Source organism: Nycticebus coucang, chromosome 9 (assembly GCF_027406575.1).
Source record: "Nycticebus coucang isolate mNycCou1 chromosome 9, mNycCou1.pri, whole genome shotgun sequence".
Lineage (NCBI taxonomy): Eukaryota > Metazoa > Chordata > Mammalia > Primates > Lorisidae > Nycticebus > Nycticebus coucang.
In genome coordinates, this window is record NC_069788.1 from 2,521,894 (window position 1) to 2,544,473 (window position 22,580).

Here is a 22,580-nt window from a genome sequence, read left to right on the forward strand (position 1 = left end):
TGGGTATGCAGATTCCTGTTGTTACTCAGCTCAAGTTTTATTCCATGGTGGTCCGAGAAGATGCATGGAATAATTTCTATTCCTTTAAATTTACTGAGGTTAGACTTGTGACCTAAGATGTGATCGATTTTGGAGTAAGTTCCATGGGCTGATGAGAAGTATGTATATTCAGTTTTGTCGGGATGAAATGTTCTGTAGATGTCTGCTAAATCCAAATGTTGGATGGTTAAGTTTAAATCTAAGATTTCTTTGCTCAGCTTCTTGTTGGAGGATCAATCCAACACTGCCAGAGGAGTGTTGAAATCTCCGACGATTATGGAGCTGGAGGAAATCAAGTTGCTCATGTCTGTTAGAGTTTCTCTTATAAATTGAGGTGCATTCTGGTTGGGTGCATAGATATTAATAATTGAGATCTCATCATATTGAGTATTACCCTTAACAAATATGAAGTGACCATTCTTGTCCTTGCTTACTTTTGTTGGTTTAAAGCCTATTGTATCTGGAAATAGAATTGCAACACCTGCTTTTTTCTGATTACCATTTGCCTGAAATATGGACGACCATCCTTTCACCCTGAGTCTGTATTTGTCTTTTAAGTTAAGATGTGACTCTTGTATGCAGCAAATATCTGGCCTGAGTTTTTGTATCCAATCAACTAACCTATGCCTCTTTAGAGGACAGTTTAAGCCGTTCACATTAATGGAGAATGTTGATAAGTGTGGTGAAGTTTTGGGTATTGAGTTTTTCAAAAGTCCAGTGGGCATTTTTAATCCTTTTGCCAGTGTGGAAATTGGAGTTTGATCCGAAGTTTCTGAGTGAGTTTACTTTTGTGGTATAGGATTGGGTTGGTCATTATGGAGGATAGGTCTGAGAATATCCTGAAGAGCTGGTTTGGTTATGGCAAATTTCTTCAACATATGAATGTCATTAAAGTATTTAATTTCTCCATCATAAATGAAACTCAGTTTAGCTGGATACAAGATCCGGGGTTGAAAGTTATTTTGCTTTAGGAGATTAAAAGTCGGTGACCACCCTCTTCTGGCTTGAAAAGTTTCAGCAGAGAGATCTGCAGTCATTCTAATATTCTTCCCTTTGAAGGTAATGGTTTTCTTTCTCCTGGCAGCTTTGAGGATTTTTTCCTTCATATTAACTTTAGTGAAGTTAATTATGATATGCCTGGGGGATGTCTTATTGGGGTTGAGTCGTGCTGGGGTTCTGAAGCTGTCTGCTATCTGAATTTCAGAATCTCTAGGCATGTCTGGAAAATTCTCTTTCATAATTTCATGCAGAAGGGCCTGTGTGCCCAGCGAGGCCACTCATCTGTTTCTGGAACCCCTATGATTCGGCTATTCGCCTTCTTCGAACTGTCCCAGAGCTCTCGGAGAGAGTGATCCATTTTTGCTCTCCATTTCTCTTCCTCTTTGAGAGTTTGGGAGCGTTCAAAGGTTTTATCTTCGATGTCAGAAATCCTTTCTTTTGCTTGCTCCATTCTGTTGCTGAGGGATTCTACTGTATTTTTCATATCTTTGAGGGCTGCAAATTCTTGCTTCAGTGTGTCTAAGTCTTTGGTGTTTTTGTCTTTAAATTCGTTAAATTCTTGAGACAGCTTTTGGATTTCTCCTCGAATTCCTAATTCCACTTTGTTAATCTTGTCTGCAATCCAAATTCTGAATTCGATTTCTGACATCTCAGCCAGTTGTTTATGAATGGGATCTTCAATTGCATCTGCCATATCTTTCCTTGGGGGGGGTTGATCTATTCTGGTTATTCATGTTACCAGAGTTTTTCCGCTGATTCCGCCCCATGGTTGTTTTACTCCCTCTGATTTTTTCCCCTGGAGCTTTTTCGAGGGCCCATACAGTGTTGTGGCCTGAGAAACTGGGGCCCTGTCTGGTGTGGTGGCGCTAAGTGGTTCTGTCTTGTTTTCAGCTGGTTTCTCTTCCACCTTAGTGAAACAGATACTTTGGATTGAAGTCTCAGCTGTGGAGAAATATCAGCAATTAAGTCACCCCGCCCCCCACCGGCAAACAATTGGAGAAGAAAAATCAAACCTTCACCGCGCACCCAGGGCACCACCTGATTTGTCCTCAGGCGATTGGTTCAGTTCAAAAAGGTCCAAATCAGTTGTCTCAGTCTGCACCTGTCTCAGGTGGAGAGTTTAAGAGGTCTCTGGATCACAGGGGTCTTGTGACTACTCTGGTGTGGCTTGCTCCAGTGCTGCGTGGAGTAGGGAGAAGCCACCCAGCCAATAAATCAGTCTGGGAAGGTTGCTGCCTCCTTCCCCACCATGTACCACTTCACATCCAGTCACTGATAGCCCTGCAGTTGGCTGACCCAGTTGCCTGTAGTGAATCGGTACTCCAGGAGTTTGTACCTGCCTGAATCACAAGGAAGTCTGCCAGGCCGCTGCGCTCTGCCTCTCTCCAGCAGGAGGAGGTGAGGCCTGACAACCTCGGGCACTTGATGAAGGTTGAGGGGTTTTCGCTCAGGTCCAGTCTCGCCCCTGATTATTGTTACTGACAGAACAGAACAGAACAACTCTGCAGTTCCCCTGCAGAAGAGAAGCTGAATTGAGCTCCAAATCAGCTTGTCTTTGCTCCTGTATTGTCTATAGGCTGACGATCCCCTGAGGGCCAGGTGCGTCTTAGGTTTAGTAAAGCGGAGCTCTGGGTCAGCCCCACCCTGGGAGTTTCCCTGGTTTGCAAGCTGGAGTTGCCTCAGGCAAACTCAGAGTCTCTGGTTGCCCAGGGAGACAGGGTGTGTGGCTTCAGAATATTTGGTAGTGAGCCTTATTGCTAGCAAAAGAAGGCTGCTGCCTCATGGCTCAGGCAATGGCCGCTCCGGTGTAGCTCCCCTCCGGCCTACCGTCCTCTCTCCGCTCCCGTACCCCAGAGTCTGCACCGACAGGCTGCAGCCCAGCACTGTCTACACCCCTCAAACAATCGCCCAAGAGTCCGGACCCCTGGGGGACAGGCCTCCAGACCTTGGAAGGACAGCAGAGGGGAGTGCGGGAAGCGCTGGGAGCCTGGGGTTGCGGGCAGAGAACACACAGAGCTTCACACAGTTTTATGCCTGGCCGTATTGTCACCAAAAGACGGCTGTCGCACTGTGCCTCAGGGAACTGCCACTCTGGTGCAGTCCCATCTCCGCCGACCGACCAGGACTGGCCTCTAGACCCCAGTGTGAGCAAAGGGGAGCCCTGGGAGCTCAGAATTCCAGGTAGAGACTATATACAGTTTATACAGTTTTATGCCTGGCAGGAGGATGCCGTGGCACCCTAGTAGGGGAGGTAGGTCCAGTTCTTAGGGGGTCTCTCCCGTGGAGTATAGTGGGAGGACCTTTGAACTCTGACCGGTTGTTTGTGGGGCACTCTGAGCCGTTCCCATGGGGGAGGGGACTCCCGTCCGCTTGGTGATGGATTTTGTACCTTTTGTTCGTATCCTTGTGGTCGCAGCTCGCCTCAGCGGGGTTGACGTGCGTTCTACAACCTTCTCTCTTAGTGCAGCTCAAATCCACCAGGTTACTTGCTGAATTTTTGTCCTTTAACTCTCCTTCTGAACGGGAGCTCTGTGGAAATCTGGCTTCAGTCAGCCATCTTGTCTCCTCCCCCTAGTCACTAGTTTACTAGCTTAACTAGTTCCTCTTTTTTTTTTTTTACTGTTCCTCATTAACCGGCACTTCCACAGGCCCAGACTATTGCGCCAGACTGAGTCGCTGTCGTGACAATTCCATTTTTTTGTCTTCTACCCAAACCTTCCTCTTTACACTTGAGTGCTTTGTAGAGTCCAGGTGTTAATTACATCTGCCACTCATGTGCCTGCTGTCGGTGTGACACCAGCATCCCTGTGTCCCCCTAGTCCCTGGGCTTCCTCCTTCCTTGGCTGTGTGGCCTCTGCAGTCCTCTGCTTCTCTTGGCGAGTCTGCTGGGCTGGGCTTGTCACTCATGCTGATACAGGACACACAAGGTCTGATCTCAGACTGGCCACCAGCTGGGCTGAGGTCTCTGGTCTAGTCAGGTGACCCTCTGGGGTCCCCGTTGCTTTATCTGTGCAATGAAGGATCAGTTCAATTATATGTGCAAGTGATTTTAAAGTTCCTTTTAAAGCAGAGGCACACAGAGTCATTCTGTGTGTTCCCGATTTCTTCGCCCATTCTGAGCACTGTAACTGTCCTGAAATGCCCACGTCTTAAGATCCTGGTTTCTGAATGTCTTGAAAGTGTTTAAAGAAAAACAGACAAAGCCAGTTTTGTGTGTGTGTTTCCAAGAGAGTTGAGTCTGGACCACACTAATTGCCATGAGGAAGGGCCAGAGGTGATGGTGTCTGGGCATCAGGGAGAGGGAGAAGCCCGTTGGATGGGCTGTGTTAGCGTTGGAAAGAGGGAGCAACTTGGAAGGATCTCCGACAGCCCTTATTTTCCCCCTTTCCTTTTCCTTCTCTACAGTCCGACAGTCATTTTCTACTTTGGATTTTATCTTTTGTTTTTAACTCTGGATCTTGGTCCATATTAAAACATTTGTGCCTTTAGAATTTTTCTAATTCCTAATTAGTTTTTAGATTTGTGTTTTATTTGTGAGGCAGCTTCCTGGTGAGTGATTCTTTCTTGAAAAGAGGCTAAAAATATAATACCTGCTTTTTGAAACACGGTGACACCGGGACTGAAATGACTGAGCTTGCTCTTCTGTGGAGGGAGTGGCCATGCTGTTCTCAGGAGCTTGTCTGGACAGGGGGCACAGCAGCCTGGGAAGAATGCCAGCCTTCCTGGCGCTGATGGATTGCAAGGTGAAAGTGTCCTGTGCTCAACTGGTTATGAGCCCTCCTGGGTGCTCATTGCTGGAGGACGGGGCCCCAGGAATCATCACGAGGAGCCCGAGTGGAGAGGCACTTTACCGTGCAGCTCAGTGGCGAGGAGGAAGGGGAGGAGAGGACATGTATCTGGTCTGGTCTTGGCCCTTAGGGCACCTGCGACCAGTGCGTCCGGCCTAAGTCGTTTTCCCTGGTTCCAGTGTTTTCCAGATTGTACTGTTTTCATTCCTCCAGCTTTAAAACTCCCTGATTCCAGTGTCCAGGAGTTGAAGGACTCACAAAAGCGTAAAAGCTGTGGGTTCAGTTAACCTGAGGAAAAGCTGTCCTGCAGTTTACTCCTTAGAGGTCAGCATGCTGCTGCTTCAAGTTGGAAGCTTGATGGTGTCCAGAGAAGGGACTGTGCGGGCAGCAGGGAGGTGCTCCTTCCGCCTGGCTTCTTAGAGATGGTGCCAGCAGTGAGCTGTCAGCAGATGTGGTGTTCACCTGTCACACACGAGGCTGTCAGGTACACAGTCCCAGGTGTGACAGCAGCACAGATGACACTGGACTGGGGAAGGAGTGGAGTGTGTTCAGGCCCAGGGCGTTGTCTTGTCTCTGTAAGACCGAATGCTTCATAAAAATCACCTTTGTCTGTGTCCTGGTGTTTCTGCTCTTCTTCTCAGGAGGAGGCAGTCATTACGCTTCCTTCTGATTTAACTTCAGCTTAAAAATCATTGGTAAAGGCCATGAACATTTGCAACATTGTCCATTTGAATCAAGTCCTCCACATATGCTAAAGTTTTTAGCAGAAATCAGAGCATTGAAAAGCGAAGGCTTGGTTCTTGGCTTTTACTTGAGTAAGTGGTTAAATCTGTTTACTTTTACTGTGATTACCAGTGTGACTGGACTTCTGTCTCTGGCCTTGGTGGGATGGGGGGAAATGTGTTTTTTGATTACCATACTTTATTGTTTATTCTTTCTTTTATTTCTTGTCTTTTTTCTTTTTCCTTATTTTGATACCTTTTTTATCTTTTAAAAATATCGCTCTACTGCCTTGGAAGCAATTGGTTGCAATTTTCTTATATATAAAATATAAAGTTTTCTCATAGGGAGTACGTTGTTCATTATCTTTACTTTTCCCAGACAAGCAGAGGCCTTATCGTTCTTTGACCACCTGGCATGGTCCATCCTCTCACCCCACATTTCCCCATCACTGCTTACATTGTTTTTGTTGATTTAACTTAAAAACAAATTCATAGTTAATCTAAAATATGTTTATATCCATTGCCTTGTACCTGTCAGCTGTCAAGCTTCTTGGTTTTTTCTTGCACCCACACCCGCTGTATCCCTGTCCCTGGAGGCCTGTGAGTGGGGAACTCCTGTGGTCTGTGTGTGGAAACGTCTTCATCTTGATGCGTCGTAAGGATGGCTCGGCTGCGTATGGGTGTCTGTACCCCCTTCCAGTTTGAAGATCTGTCTCCTGTCTCCTTCTGCTATTTGAGCCGTTGTACACTATTTACTGTTCTTTGAAGATAAACCATCTCTTTTTTTTTTCCTTCTAACCTGTAAGATTTTATCTTCATGCTTGATGTGCTATATTTTTACAGTGATGTCTACATATGGATTTTTAAAAATTTATTATACTTAACGCCCTGAAAATACTCCATCTGCGGACTCTTGTCTTTAATCAGTTCTGGAAAATTGCCAGCTCCTATATATTAGATTTCCATTAGCCTCTCCCCATCTGACCTCCTGACCTCCTGGGAGACACATAGATGTGTTGGGGTATTAGGTCTCTCAGTATGTTTTCCTTGCTCTCAACTGCTCTTTTACTTATGTGTGTATGATTTGTGAATACATACACTCAGATCTCATGCTATATGACTTATGAACACACACGTACACTTGGATCTCAGGGCTGCAGACCTGTGAACAGACACCCATGTTCACTCGGAGCTCAGTGCTGCAGACCTGTGAACAGACACCCATGTTCACTTGGATCTTAGTGCTGCAGACCTGTGAACAGACACCCATGTTCACTCGGATCTCAGCGCTGCAGACCTGTGAACAGACACCCATGTTCACTTGGATCTCAGTGCTGTACACCTGTGAACAGACACCCATGTTCACTTGGATCTCAGTGCTGTAGACCTGTGAACGGACACCCATGTTCACTCGGATCTCAGTGCTGTAGACCTGTGAACAGACACCCATGTTCACTCGGATCTCAGCGCTGCAGACCTGTGAACAGACACCCATGTTCACTTGGATCTCAGGGCTGCAGACCTGTGAACGGACACCCATGTTCACTTGGATCTCAGTGCTGTAGACCTGTGAACGGACACCCATGTTCACTCGGATCTCAGTGCTGTAGACCTGTGAACAGACACCCATGTTCACTCGGATCTCAGCGCTGCAGACCTGTGAACAGACACCCATGTTCACTCAACTCTCAGCCCTGTAGACCTGTGAACAGACACCCATGTTCACTTGGATCTCAGTGCTGTAGACCTGTGAACAGACACCCATGTTCACTCGGATCTCAGCGCTGCAGACCTGTGAACAGACACCCATGTTCACTCGGATCTCAGCGCTGCAGACCTGTGAACAGACACCCATGTTCACTCGGATCTCAGCGCTGCAGACCTGTGAACAGACACCCATGTTCACTCAACTCTCAGCGCTGTAGACCTGTGAACAGACACCCATGTTCACTTGGATCTCAGTGCTGTAGACCTGTGAACAGACACCCATGTTCACTCGGATCTCAGCGCTGCAGACCTATGAACAGACACCCATGTTCACTCAACTCTCAGTGCTGTAGACCTGTGAACAGACACCCATGTTCACTCGGATCTCAGCGCTGCAGACCTGTGAACAGACACCCATGTTCACTCGGATCTCAGTGCTGCATCAGGATAAATTCCTCAGTGCTTGGTCTTCTCGTTCACCCATTCTGGTGTTTACTCCACTGCTGAGTTTCACTTCAAGGGATATTTTTTCCCTAAGGTATCAAATTTTAAAAATCTTTCTGGGGATATTAAACAGAAGCTTTCACATCTTTTCCACGCTATCTCTTTCCTCTGAAGGTACTTACTCTTTTCTCTGTTGATTCTGTGGCTGTCTAACTTGGGTATCTCCATATGTTTTGGAATTTGGGGTCACAAACTCACCTTAGGTTCCCTCGTCTCTTCCTGACTCCTCCCCACAACTTGTCATACCCCATCATAGTTTTGGGACCACTTCAACCCAGCAATATGGGTCTCCGTGCCCCACAGGAGCCCTTGCCGTATGTCTCTGTGGTGGTCCTGGGGCTTCTGATAGGTCACCCACTGAGCCAATGGGCAGCTGAGCTCTACCCCTGGTCAGAGGTCGGGTCTGTACCTTTCCCTTTCTGGATGAGGAGCTCCAGGAAAGTCTGAACGCTAAGCATCATCAGAGCAGTGCTCACTGGTCTTCCTGAGCATTGTGTGGTCTGGGCCAGCCCCTCGCTCCAGCCTGGAGCCTGGACTCAGCCCCACTCAGGGGCCCACATCCTGCGCCCTGCCCCGCGGTTGTGGGCCTGTCGTCCCTGGAAGTGCTCAGCTGGGTTTTTGAGAGTGGCTGTGTTTTGGAATTCCCATTTTATATTTTATTTGTCATTGACTTATATTTGAAGAATTTCAGGACAACATCTTTTAATGTCATCTGGGTCTTTATAATTTACCCTTGGATTTCACATCCATGGAAGGAGACCGCGCTTTGTGAGTAACAAAGGTGGGACCCAGCCCCTCCCTAGTCACCGTGCTTGGTGTCCCCCTCACCACCAGCCTGTCTTTGGAAGTGACACATTCACGACGGGAGTGTGGCTGCGGGGGCCGTGACAGAGTTGAATATCCAGTGTTCCTCAGGTTCAGGGCACACATTGCAGAGTGTTTTCTAGAGGTAGATGGACGATGGCTTTGTTTTACTTTTAGAGTGGCATGAAATGAAAGGGAAATTGTGTTTGTGGTCACAGAGCTGCCTCACTATTCATGGGATTTTTCAGCTTTTCTTAACTTTGTTGTTTCCTTTTTAACTCAGTGATGGCATCTGGAGTATCATTTAGTATTTACATGCTTTATAAACTCCATCGGAGCTAGAGATGGATGTGCTCTGGGTAAGATCTGTCTTTCGATATTTATCCCTGTCCGTTCCTTTGTGTCCTCCCCTCCCCCAGTCAACAAAACAAAACTGCTTGGTCACCTGGCAGGAGCCAGCGAGGGAAGCGTTGCCGGAATTCGACCTTCAATACAGAGTTGACAGTTTCCTCTCAGATTGCACCTTCTGTTAGAGCCCTGCTTATCTCCTTTAACTGGCCTTTCTTTTAATTGAATGTTTGTGCCCCCCCCCCCCATCCTTTGCTGTGCCCCTTAGAATCTCAAAGTGCTCCGTGCACATTGCTTGGGAGCAGAGAACAGCGACCGCTGCCTGGTGACCAGTCTCCTGAGCTGAAAACAAGGGCCGACTCTCCAACTAAGGGAATTTGTTTATAATTATAAACAAACCCACACCCTTTAGCGCTGTAGACAGAGAATGCCAAAACTGCATAGACCTGTGGGCAAAGAGGAAGAGGTAGCAATAAATCCCCGTTTTCAGTTCCTCACGCTTCTGCCCTGCTCTGCCCGCCTCGTGAAGAGCAGAGTCAGGCCCGGAAGAATAGCAGAGATGACAGCATAGGTGTTCTAGAGAAGGGACCTAGGGCTGATTTGGAGCAGCTGAAAGATTAAATCCAGCCTAAATTTTAAAATGCTTGCGAAATGGCCAAGCAGATCAGAGCATGGCATATAGGGAAGGGATTTATTTTTTTTATTTCAGATTAATACGAGGATACAAACGAATAGGTTATAATGTCTGCATATTTGTTAGGTGAGGTCCCTGTTGTAGTTATGTCCTGTTCCCAGGAGGTGTGGCATGTACCTTTACACTGTGCCTGTTAGGTGAGAGCTCACCAATCCCCTGCCCTCCCTGCCCCCTCGTTCCACCTCCCTCCAACTTGAACTGAATGAGTTTTCTCGTGTGTGTGTGTGTGTGTGTGTGTGTGTGTGTTAGGCATCTACCACCTTCATGTTAGTATTGTGTACATTGGTTTCTTGCTTCTCTCCATTCTTGTGATACTTTACTAAGGAGAATGTGTTTCAGTTCCATCCAGGTTAATACAAAAGATGTAAAGTCTCCATCTTTTTATGGCTGAATAGTATTCCATGATATATGTATATAGTACCACCTGTTAATCCACTCATAGTTTGGTGGGCACTTAGGTTGTTTCTACATTTCGGCAATTGTAAATTGAGCTGCAATAAATAATCTAGTGCAAATGTCCTTATGATAAAATGATTTTTTTTCTTCTGGGTAGATGCCTAGTAATGGGATTGCAGGATCAAATGGGAAGTTTCATTTGAATTCTTGAGGATTCTCCACACTTCCTTCCAAAGAGGCTGTGTACTACTTTGCAATCCCACTAACAGTGTAAAAGTGTTCCCCTTTCCAGGTCTGTGCCAACATCTGCAACTTTGAGACTTTATGACACGGGCTAATATCACCGGGGTTAAGTGATAATCTCAGGGTGGTTTTGATTTGCATTTCTCTGACAATCAGGTATGATGGGCATTTTTTCATGTTTGTTAGCCAGTCATCTGCCTTCTTCAGAGAAGGTTCTGTTCGTGTCTCTTGCCCAGACGTAGATAGGATTGTTTGCTCTTTTTTTGTTGATTAATTTGAATTCTCTGTAAATTTTAGGTATCGCCCTTTGTCACAGTCACACCCTGCAAATATCTTTTCCCATCTGAAGCTTGACTTTTTGCTTTGCTTGTTGTGTCCTTAGCTGTGCAGAAGCTTTTCAGCTTAATTCAGTTCCATTTGTTAATTTTTGTTGTTGTGACAGCGCTAAAGTCTTTGTCATGACATCATACCCAGTTTGATGTCATCAAGAGTTTTTCCCACACTTTCTTCTAAGATTTTTATCATTTTATGTCTTAGAGGTAAATCTTTTATCCATCCGGAGTCAATTTTTGTAAGTGGTGAAAGGTGCAGGTCCAGTTTCAGTCTTTTACATGTGGTTATCCAATTCTCCCAGCACCATTTGTTGAATAGGGATTCTTTTCCCCAGTTTATGCTTTTGATTGGTTTATCAGAGATCAGAGGGCAACTGGAGACTGGTTTCATCTCTTGATTTTCAGGTCAGTTCCATATGTCTATGTCTCTATTTTCATGCCAGTACCATGCAGTTTTGATTACCGTGGACTTGTAATATAACATAAAGTCTGATAGGATGATGCTTCTGCTTTTTTTTTATTATTATTGTTAAATCATAGCAGTATACATTAATGCAATCATGGGGTACCATGCCCTGTTTTTATATACAATTTGAAATATTTTCATCATACTGCACTGGTTAACATAGCCTTCCTGGCATTTTCTTACTGTATTAAGACATTTATATTCTACATTTAGTAAGTTTCACATGTACCCTTGTCAGATGCATCGTAGGTGTGGTCCCACCAATTACCCTCCCTCCTCCCATCCACTCTCCTTCCCTCCCTTTCCCCATATTCTTAGGCTATAACTGGGTTATAGCTTTAGTTTCATAGTAGGGCTGAGTACATTGGATACTTTTCTTTCATTCTTGAGATACTTTGCTAAGAAGAATATGTTCCTGCTCCATCCATGTAAACATGAAAGAGGTAAAGTCTCCATCTTTCTTTAAGACTGCATAATATTCCATGGTGTACATATACCACAATTTATTAATCCATTCACAGGTCGATGGGCACTTGGGCTTCTTCCATGGTTTTGTTTTTATTACTAAGAGTTGCTTTGGCTACTATACAGGTTTTTTCTGGTTCCATACAAGCACTATTTTTTTTAGTTCTTCAGAGTATGCTGTCGGTATTTGAATGGGGATTGCACTGGGGGGGGATTTTAAAGTCACACGATTTGAAGAGTCAGGACCGTGTATGATGAGGTGCTCCAGAGAGGCAGACCCTGTTTACACGGACAAGCGAAATACGAAAGAGTGGTTATTTGATGGGCAATCTTCCAAAAGTGTGGTTTCCAGCAACACCACTCTGAATGGTACATGTGGGTACAGGCAGGTCATCACACACTTGTCCAGACCCACAGAAGGTACCATGAGTGGACCCTGATGCAGCTGTGGCTCCAGGAGGTGAGGACTTGTCTCTGCAGAGGCAGCAGGCATACCGCTCTGGGCAGGACCCTGATTACAGGGAGGCTTGGCGGGGGACGTGGGGCGGGCAGGAGGGAATATAGACAATCTCTGTACCTTCCTTTCAATTTTGTTGTGAAGTGCTCTAAAAAAATTAAGTGTGTTTTAAAAAATAGCTTCTAGAAAAGAAAAAGGAAGCGCTTTCTAGGAATTGGGCAATGAAGGTAAAAAGAAGTGGAGAGCTTAGGGGTCTGTAAGACAGAAGGGGGCTGCAAAATTAGAGTCTCCCACTCACGTTCCCCTAGCCAGATCAAACCCACCAACACGAAATCCCGCTGTCCCCCAGACGGACAGAAAAGAACACTTTTTAAAAAGTACTTCAGTATTATAAAAATGAACAAAATGAAAGTAAACTCAGTGGAAATTTTTGCAGATGATCAGAAAACAAATAAATTACAAACATCAATTGAGAAATATTGTCCCTTATAAAACCACTAGGTAACAAAAGTGTAAGTTTACGCTTCATACAGAATCAAGTACATACAAACCATAGTTTGAGATGTGAAAAACCGTCCTGAATCAGAAACAAAAGGCAGACAAAAACCAGGATAAATTTTAAAAAGGAGTTAATTGAACTCAGGAAAGAAGAGGTGGGGGGGGTGGTGTCAAAATTATCTCAATAATGAATAAATTCAAAAGTGAACAAGTGAAAATAGATCCTAATGAAAATTTAATAAGGGGTTTAAAGAAAGATAGAAAATTAGCCCAGAAAATGAAAATGACTTGAAGAAATAGAATCCAAGAGAGAATATTGGGAGTGAAGCACAGGCAGAGAAAGGTTCTCCTTAACAGTCATTGTAGGCCCTGAAGAACCAAACCGGTGGTCCAGAGCCACCCCTTAAAATTAGAATCTGAGAAAAGTTCCAGAAATAGAGACTTGAGTCCACACCTGTAAGGCAATCACTCAAATCTCTGGGAAAAGTGAGTAGGAATTACCACCTGCGAGACACAGAACCCTTACGTGATAGGAACAAATCTGGGGCATCACCTTACCAGACCTCAGGCAATACTGCAGGGCTATAGTGATCAGAACAGCCAGGTACCAGCATAGAAACAGAGGCCTAGACCTGTGGGTAAGAACCAAGAGCTCAGATATGAAACCGTCCTCGCAGTCCACCTGACCTTTGACAAAGCAGATAAAAACACACTGGGGGAAAGAGTCTCTATTCAATAAATGGTACTGGGAAAATTGGATAGCCACATGCAGAAGACCAAAACAGGACCCACACCTGTCACAACTCACAAAAATTAACTCATGATGGATAACAGACTTAAACCTAAGACACAAAACTGTAAGAATTCTAGAAGAAAATGTTGGCAAGTGTCTTATAGATCAGCCCTAGGCAAAGAATATATGAAGAAAACCCCAAAGCGATCATAGCAACAGCAAAAGTAGATAAATGGGACAATCAGTAGAGCAGCCAGACAGCCTGCAGAATGGGAGAGACATTGTGTGCTGTCCATCAGGTAACGGGCTCAGAGCAGAATCAAACAACTCCGGAAAAGGCAGAAACTGTTCAAATGAAGATCAACTAAGGGGCAAGAAGCATGTGAAAAGTGCTCAGTGTCTCTAATCATCCAAAAATGCTGGTCAAAACCACATGAGATCCCACCCAAGGCCCCTGCATGACAGATCCTGGCAAGGGTGTGGAGAAGAAGGTGCTCTGCACTGATGGTGGGACTGCAGACTCCTTCAGCATGGAAGTTAGAACACAGAGTCCTCAAATAACTAAAAGTAGACCTACCATTTGATCCTGCAATCCCACTGTTGGGTATTTACCCAAAGGAAAAAGAGGTCATTTTGTCATAAGGGCACTGGCCTTCAAATCTTTATAGCTATGTAATTCATAATAGCAAAGATGTGGAAACAGCTCAAATGCCCATCAGCCCATGAGTGGATTAAATAAATATGGTACATGGACACCATGGGATACTCTTCAGCCATACAAAAGATGGCAATGTAGTATCTTTTGTAGCAACCTGGATGGAATTCCTCCTAAATTACCACAAAACTAAGCTAGACTAGTTGATCAGCACTTACATGCATATATAGAAGCAAAACTCAGTGGAATTCAAGGAGTGGGAAGGAGGCAGAGGGATGGGCAAATTCGTATCTAACAGGTACATCATACACTTTCTGGGTGAAGGGGACACTTTGACTTAAAATATATAAAAACAAACTGTGTAACCAAACATGCATACTCCTGTAATGTTTTGAATTTAAAAAATAAATATGTATAAAATTTTAAAAAAATGTGAAATACAAAAAAAAATATTCTCCACACCAGGTGACAGACTAGACTGAGACCTATCCCCAGTGCCCCAGGAGAGGGGACATAGTGGCACCAAGCAGGGGAGAGAAGTGGGAGAGGATGGCTGGGCTCCACCAGAGAGTTGGGACCAGCAGGTGGGAGGGACACAGGTCCAGACGTGATGGTGCTGACCACAGGTCAGCTTGTTGCCACAGCGCGTCAGGAGACCTGGAGACTTGAGGTTAGGGTAGAATGTTTGACTTACACTGTCATTAGTCATTTGGGGGTTTGAGCACCATTTCTTTCAAAACGCCCAAATTTGGTAGTGGTGTGTGAATTCATATTTTGAGGCCTCAAAGGAGCGACGGAAAATGCTAAAGAAGTAAATGTTGATTATCTTTATCTTCAAGATATTCTAGCCTTACTAGTAAAGCTCAGAGCATAGTTGTGACACTACAGAGTTAGAATCTTAAGAAAATCAGAAATCAGGGCGGCGCCTGTGGCTCAAAGGAGTGGGGCGCTGGCCCCATATGCTGGAGGTGGTGGGTTCAAACCCAGCCCCAGCCATAAACCCATAAACTGCAAAAAAGAAAGAAAGAAATAAAAAGAAAATCAGACATCTTCGGGCTTTTAGTTAGAGAAAGCCTATTTTTAGTTAACTACTGAGAAAAGCATAACCCCAAGCTGATAGTTTTTCAAAAAGCAATAAAATAACCCTTTCCCTACCAAACAAAAGTCTTAGTTCCATGGTAAACTGGGAATTCCCTTCCATCAGTGTCTCCCCCGGGTCCTGCAGGGCAGACATGGCTGGCACAGAGCCACTCCTATGCAGCGAGAAAGTCCTTAAGAAATGTTCACTGTCACGTGGGCTGGATGGACATCTTATGATTTACCCAAAGGATGATTTGTCATTTTTATGATTCCGGCGGTGGTTCCAGTGGCTGCTTCATCCTCAGATTTTTACCAGACAGTCAGGCAGGAATCATAGCGAGCTTGGTTATATTACTTTGGTTACTATATTGTTCTTTTGGAATTGTGTTCACGGTGATACAGAGTAGTTGACTCCACTACAAGGTGTTTGTAGTTTCTCGTAAAGTGGGCACTAGGTTAGTTGTGTAGACCTTTGTTAGCACGGTATTTCCACAAGACAGATTCCTGTCTCAACACCTGAGTTAGCTTTTCTCCCCCACAAAATCATAATTTACCATCTGCACAGGACTGTGGCTATTCGGATTCCCATGGTTATCTTTATCCCATATTTTGTCAGAGGGAAATTGCCTTATGCCTAATCTGGAATAATTGAAATAATTGGAAGTGTAACGAGAGCCAACATTTAGAAGCTCCCTTGTGCTCCTTTCTGCTCTTCAAAATGAAATGATTGCTGAACACATTTGTGTTTTAAAGATTTAAGCAGACTTGGTAAATGAGCCTTGTTCCCTAAATGTGCAGAGGGACTAATGACAAGGGGTTGGCATCCGTAAAACAGGTGTTAAAAGATCTTTTTTTGCTTCTTAGTACATTTGCAAATTTGCCATGATGAAGTGGCAATTTGCAATAGAGAGTTGATTACAGAAATCAGGACATAGTTGAAATGTATTTTTTTTTTTAAACAATCCATCATATTATTGCCTGTTCCTCTGCTTTTTAAGATGCTTGTGACAATATTAGTAGTGTTCTCAGATGTCCCTGAGAGATATGCTGGCTTGTTTTGTTTTTAGAGGTTGATAGGAATTGGCTTGAAAGAATAAAGTCATTCGTGAACATGGCTCCCAGGGTCCACGTAGCATTTTGTATTCTTATTCACCTTTTTTTTAAACTGACTCTGTTTTATTAGCAGTTTTAAGTTCACAGCAAAATTGACAAGAAGGGACAGAGATTTTGCGCATACCCCACAGGTGCACACCCTCTTCCATTACGGCACTCCTTACCAGAGTGGTACATTTGTTACAACTCATGGACCCCCACAGACACGTCCTTACCACCCACAGCCCTTCCTTTACATCAGGGTCCACTCTTGGCCTAGTTCATCTTATGGCTTTGGACAAATGCATGATGATGTGTGCTCAGAGCCTTTCACTGCCATGAAAATACTCCACACTGCCCCTTTCATCCCTTCCTCTCCAATCCCTGGCAGCCCCTGATCTTATTACTGTTCTGTAGTTTTGCTTTGTCTACTGCATCTGCCTTTGTTCACAGAAGCCATTCTCTATTTAAAGCATTCTAAAGAATCAACAAAAAAAACTCGAAACTATTAAGTGATTAGGGCAACATTGTAGGATACAAAATTAATATACAAATGTCAGTTATTTTCTTATGTATTAGCAATGAACAGTGACGTCTGAAATTTAAAAGAGTACCATTTATGTTAGCACTCTCCAAAATGAAATGGTTAGATATAAAGGTAGTAAAATATGTGTAAGATCTATATGAGGAAAACTACAAAACTCTGATGAAAGAAATCAAAGAACCAAATAACTAGTGAGATAGTCCATACTCATGGATAGGAAGACTGTGTGGTCAAGGAGTCCATCTTCCCAGCTGTGGGTGCGCAGTCTGTAGATTCAATGCATTCCCAGTCAGAACTCCAGCAAATAGTTTTGATTCTAAAGTTTATGGACAGGCAGAAGACCTAGAATAGTCCATACAGTATTGAAGGACGATCAGGGGACTGGTGCTACCCTGCCTTCAGAGTCACTGCACAGCTGCGGTGTTCAGGACAGTGTGGTGTTGGTGAGAGGACAGATGTGGGGAGCCTGTCGTAGAGCGGGGGCACAGAGACAGACCTGCATAAACACAGCCGACTGGTCTTTGACGAAGAAGCAAAGGTATTTTGATGGAACAAAGAGGGTCTTTTCAATAAATGGTGCTACGACATCTGGACATCCACGTAGAGAAATATGAATCTGGACACAGACCTTACACCGTTCACAAAATTAACTCAGAGTGGATCACAGACCTAACATAAAGTGTAAAAACTATTAAACTGCTAGAAAATAATGCTGGAGAAAATCTAGAGGACCTGCATTTTTAGATATGATGCAAAGGCCATGATCATGGAAGAAAGAATTGATAAACTCGACTTGGTTAAAATGAAAAATATCAGTTCTGCAAATGATACTTAGAATAAAAAAAGAACCACAGACTGGTAGAAAATATTTGTAAAAGATGCATCCTATAAAGGACTAATATCTAAAATATATGAACTTCTAAAACTCAACAGTAAGTAAACAACCTGATTTTAAAACAGGTGAAAATGCCTAACAGACAAGTTACCTGAAAAGACATACAGTTGGCAAGAAAGCTCATGAAGAGATGGCTCACGTCACACGCCACCAGGGAAGTGCAAAGTGAAACAGCAGCAGGGTTCTGTCACCCTGTTAAGGACAGCCAACACCACAAAGGCTGGCAGAGGCCTGGAGCGACGGGCGTTCTCGTTTATTCCTGGTGAGATGCAAAACGATTCAGCCACTTTGGGACACAGGTTGGTAGTTTCTTATAAAACTTAACACATTATTACCATATGATCAATATCAAAGGAGTTGAAAACTTAATGTTCACAGAGAAACCTGCAGAGAGATGTTTATAGCACTTTTATTTATAATTATAGCCCAAGCTGGGATCAACAAGGTGCCCTTCAGTGTGTGAACGGACATAGACTGAGACACATCCAGACAACCGGGGGAGCCTGCAGACGAGGAGAGATAAACGGACGTAGACTGAGACACATCCAGACAACCGGGGGAGCCTGCAGACGAGGAGAAGATGAACGGACATAGACTGAGACACATCCAGACAACCAGGGGACCCTGCAGAGGAGGAGAAGATGAACGGACATAGACTGAGACACATCCAGAGAACCGGGGGAGCCTGCAGACGAGTTGAAGATGAACGGACCTAGACTGAGACACATCCAGACAACCAGGGGACCCTGCAGAGGAGGAGAAGATGAACGGACGTAGACTGAGACACATCCAGAGAACTGGGGGAGTCTGCAGAGGAGGAGAAGATGAACGGACGTAGACTGAGACACATCCAGACAACCAGGGGAGCTTGCAGAGGAGGAGAAGATGTGGGGAAACTCAAACGCCCGCTGTCACGCAGAGCACTGGACTGAGGAGGTGTGTGCACGCAGATCTACCGACTACCCAACACTCTTCACTTTTTAGGAGGCTTCATTCCATTTTAACTTCAAGTCTAGAAACCACAGGGAGATGAGCTTCGAAGTCTGAGCAAGCTGAGGTTTCTTCTTTAGGAAATAATTTTGAAGGATCAGCGTTAGACCATAGTTTTATGTTTTCTTTTGGGGACAGGGTGTGAATTTGTGTCATATATAAGATTTTAGAGTCTGGAGACAGAAATACATGGATTTGAATGCAGGTTTTACTGTGTGTGACCTTGGGGAGGCTTCCCCACTGTACCTGAGAATGTAGTCTCTTCGTAGCACAGACCAGGCAAAGGCCCAACCAGTGAGATGTCAGTTATTTAGTATTTTAGTCATCATGTGGGACATTCATTGTTGCTCCTTGTACTTTATAGGCTGACTGTCACCATTGATCATACTGGTCAGGACTCTTAAAAATGACAATGTCCACTGTGGTGAGTTTGCACAGAAGTGGAGTTTCTTGAAGGGTATTAGGCAGTTAAGCAGGCAGCGGGGACAGGACCAGCATGCCCTCAGGGCTTGTCTTGAGGGACACGTCACTGCCTCATTTACACAGCACTCTCCTCTGCTGTCCTCAGAGAGACACCATGGGTGGGAGGCTCTGCGTTGCCTCCTGGGGCTGCTCACTGCCGCTAATCCCCAGCTGTCGTCTAAGTGGGGGAGCCTGGGTACGTGACGCTGCCCTGGCCTCTACAAGTTTTCCGGCTGAAAATTACCTGTGATAATTTTCCAAGAAGAAGCAACAAAGAACTCAAGTTGGGCATGATAGAGTCTGCTTGTGTTTTGTCTAGTATCTGTGTCCGTTACATATCGCACACTTTCCTCTTTCCACTGTCGTGTGGATTTTTAGTATCAAGGTTTTGACCCCATAAAATGACACAGAGACTCTTCCTTCCTTTTTTGTTTTTGGCAGATTTTGTATAAGATTGAAAATGCCTTTTTGGTAAAATTCCTCTGTAAAACTCTTTAGGCATGGTATTTTCTAAGTTGGAAAGGTTTTTTTAAACCGATTCATCTTCTGTAAAGGTTTGAGATGATTCTGTTTCTTCTTGAATCAGTTTCAATAATGTCCCTTTTTCTAGAGATTTATCCATTTCCCCTACACTTTCAGAATTTTGATGAAGTTGTTCAGGATAACCCTGTATGCCTGCAGCAACTATTACTTGGTGTCACTCATCTGTCTTATGCTGTGTCCAATCTTTAATATGTCTTATCCTTTAAATTTCTGGCATCAATTTTTGTAGTTTTCCTTTCTAAAAATACTATGTGGCTCTTTTTCAAATCTGTTTGTTTGCTTTGAAAGCTTATTGTTCCCTAATCATACTTTTGCTACTTCTTTTATTTCTTTAAACATACTTATTATATGTCCTTCCACAGTAAAAATATCTACACTTTTGCCGCCTGGTCTGTAGGTCATTCCTGTTGACTTGCTTACATATTAAGTGTTTTTAGGACGGCAAGCTCATGGTCTCCTTGGAACTTTGTGGGAGTTCTTTGAGGCCTGGGTTGAAAGTGTGTTCCTGCAGAGAGGATTATTTGTGGAGCCCCATAAACCGTGTGACTCCTAACCCCAAACATGGCTTAGAGGGGTCTGTATTAGGAATTTCTAGAGGAGTCTTGATCTCACCCTCTGTGCCACACTGAGCCCCGGCCAGGCCGGCCAGGCCGCCCCGCCTGCTGTCTTCTCAGGCAGACCCTCCCCTACTGTGGGGGAGTGCTGGGGAGGAAGAAGGAAGGATCTCAGGGGTGTCTGATCCAACCTCCTATTTTTCAGGGCCCCAGGCTCCTCCTCTGAGCCCACACCTCACAGGTTAAGGCGTCAGCTCTGGTCAACAACTTCCAGGATGGCTGAGGCCTTAGGGAGACTCTTTCTTCAGCCCTGGCCGACCAGGAGACTTCAGGAATCTTTCCTACCCCAGAGGATTCACTTAACTCTTCTAAAAGCTCAGCTCTGTGTTTAAAAGATTTTTTTTTTTTTTTTTTGTAGAGACAGAGTCTCACTTTATGGCCCTCGGTAGAGTGCTGTGGCCTCACACAGCTCACAGCAACCTCCAACTCCTGGGCTTAAGCAATTCTCTTGCCTCAGCCTCCCAAGTAGCTGGGACTACAGGCGCCCTCCACAACGCCCAGCTATTTTTTGGTTGCAGTTTGGCCGGGGCTGGGCTTGAACCTGCCACCCTCGGTATATGGGGCCGGCGCCCTACCGACTGAGCCACAGGCGCCGCCCGAAAAGATTTTTTTTAAAATAACTATTCTGCATTTTAAAGGGTTCTTTCTGACATCAGGTCTGCCATATCGGAAGAAATGGGAGTTAGATCTTTTTTTCTTCTTTCTTTTTTTTAATGCCAAAGAGAAATGCAAGTTTAAAAACTGATGTGGTGACACTCATAGCCAGTACAGTCCAGAGTAAAGGAAGTGAAAAAGCAGCAGCAGCGACTTTGTAAGGCTCTGGACGAAGTGCTTCATGGAACAGTTTCATTTAAGACACCGTTACCATTCTGTGAGACAAAGTCTCATCCCACAGAAACGCTGAGGACGCTGAAACCCGGGAGAGATTCCCATGACCTGGCAAGGTCACACAATGTGCAGGTGATTCATTGTGTTGACCTTGAGTCATCAAGAAAAAAACATGCTGGATGAAATGTGTTTATATTCAGTGCATTGCTATTTTGAAAGTTAGCAAAATATGTAATATATCTTAGGTTAGACCCGTGTGGTGCTACCATATTAAGAAGAGAGGTGCATCAAAGGGCTACAGCAAGCGGTTTTGCTGCCTCTTCACTGCTTTGTCTCCCTAAGAAAAATTGCTTTGAATGCTTCCCACGGATTTTTCTGGATGTCGAATCCCAAAACACATTTGTCAGCCTGGATGAGGATGAAAACTCTGGACAAGGACTTCAGAGAAATTGCTGGACACGGACCCCTCTGTTTCATATTTCTCCACAACTTCAGCCAGCCATGAGGCATTTGGGCACAGTGCTAATGGACGCTTCTCCCTAAGGAAGTGGGTGGGGTTTTTTATTTTTCTTTTCCGAGACACAATCTCAAGATGTCACCTTGGGTAGAGTAGAATGCGGTGGCATCACAGCTCACAGCGACCTCAAACTCTTGGACTTAATTCTCTTGCCTCAGCCTCCCAAGTAGCTGGGACTACAGGCACCTGCCACAAGGCCTGGCTTTTTTTTTGTTGTTATTATCACTGTTGCTGAGCAGGCCCTGGCCGGATTCAAATCCACTAGCCCTGGTGCATGTGGCTGGCGTCCTAACCACTGAACTATGGGCACCCAGCTGGGTGTTTTTTGTTTTTTTTTTTTAATAATTTATATATATAATTTTTCCAGTTGAACTCCTGAATCAGACTTGGAAGATGTGACTGTCTCAGTATGGTAATTTCATGTGGTAGTGTTTGACGTACAGCTTTCTCCAGCAAACTCTTTCAGTGAGTATTGTTTTTTTTTTTTTTCTTTTGTGACATTGATTTCAGATTGCTAGTTTGGGGATAGACATTGAAACTACAATGCTTGTGTGTTTTTCTCAAGCAAAATTTTCATTCTCCTAAAGTAACGAAATCCATCAGTCCAGGAAAATTGGGAAAAAATTGCTAGGAAGACTCTGACTCTCCTTATCCCAGTTCCATGGTGGTCTCCCTCCCTCTGTGCCCGGCTAGCTGCGGAGACCTGTGTTTCCACCTCCAGGGCCCCCACGACATCTTTGTATCATCCGCAGCCCAGGTCCTGACGCTTTCCTGGCCAAGCCCTAAAAAGGGTGTTGGTTCGGGACTTACCGCACCCCTGCTTCCTGGCACCCCAGGAAATCCGCTTGTCCTTATAGCATGTGCTGCTTGCCTATGGAAGGAGGGTGAAGGAGGCAGAATCCAGGCTGTGCACAGGGGCAGAGGGGGAGTGTGAAAACTCACTGCAATTCTTTTGTGAATGAATTCATAGCAAAGAAGAAGAAAATATGCTAGGATATACCTCAGTAATTTATGCTATTCCACCAAAGTCTATATTTCTTTTTCTTTTTTTTTTTTTTATTGAGACAGAGTCTCACTTTGCCGCCCTCAGTAGAGCACTCTGGCATCACAGCTCACAGCAACCTCTCAAACTCCTTGACTTAAGTGATTCTCTTGCCTCAGCCTC

The 22,580-nt window shown here is 44.6% G+C and overlaps 1 protein-coding gene across 3 annotated transcripts in view; it reads left to right on the plus strand.

Annotated features, from left to right (window-relative positions):
* UBE3D (ubiquitin protein ligase E3D) overlaps positions 1–22,580 on the plus strand; it is a 167,143-nt gene that overhangs the window by 114,041 nt on the left and 30,522 nt on the right. The window lies entirely within an intron of this gene.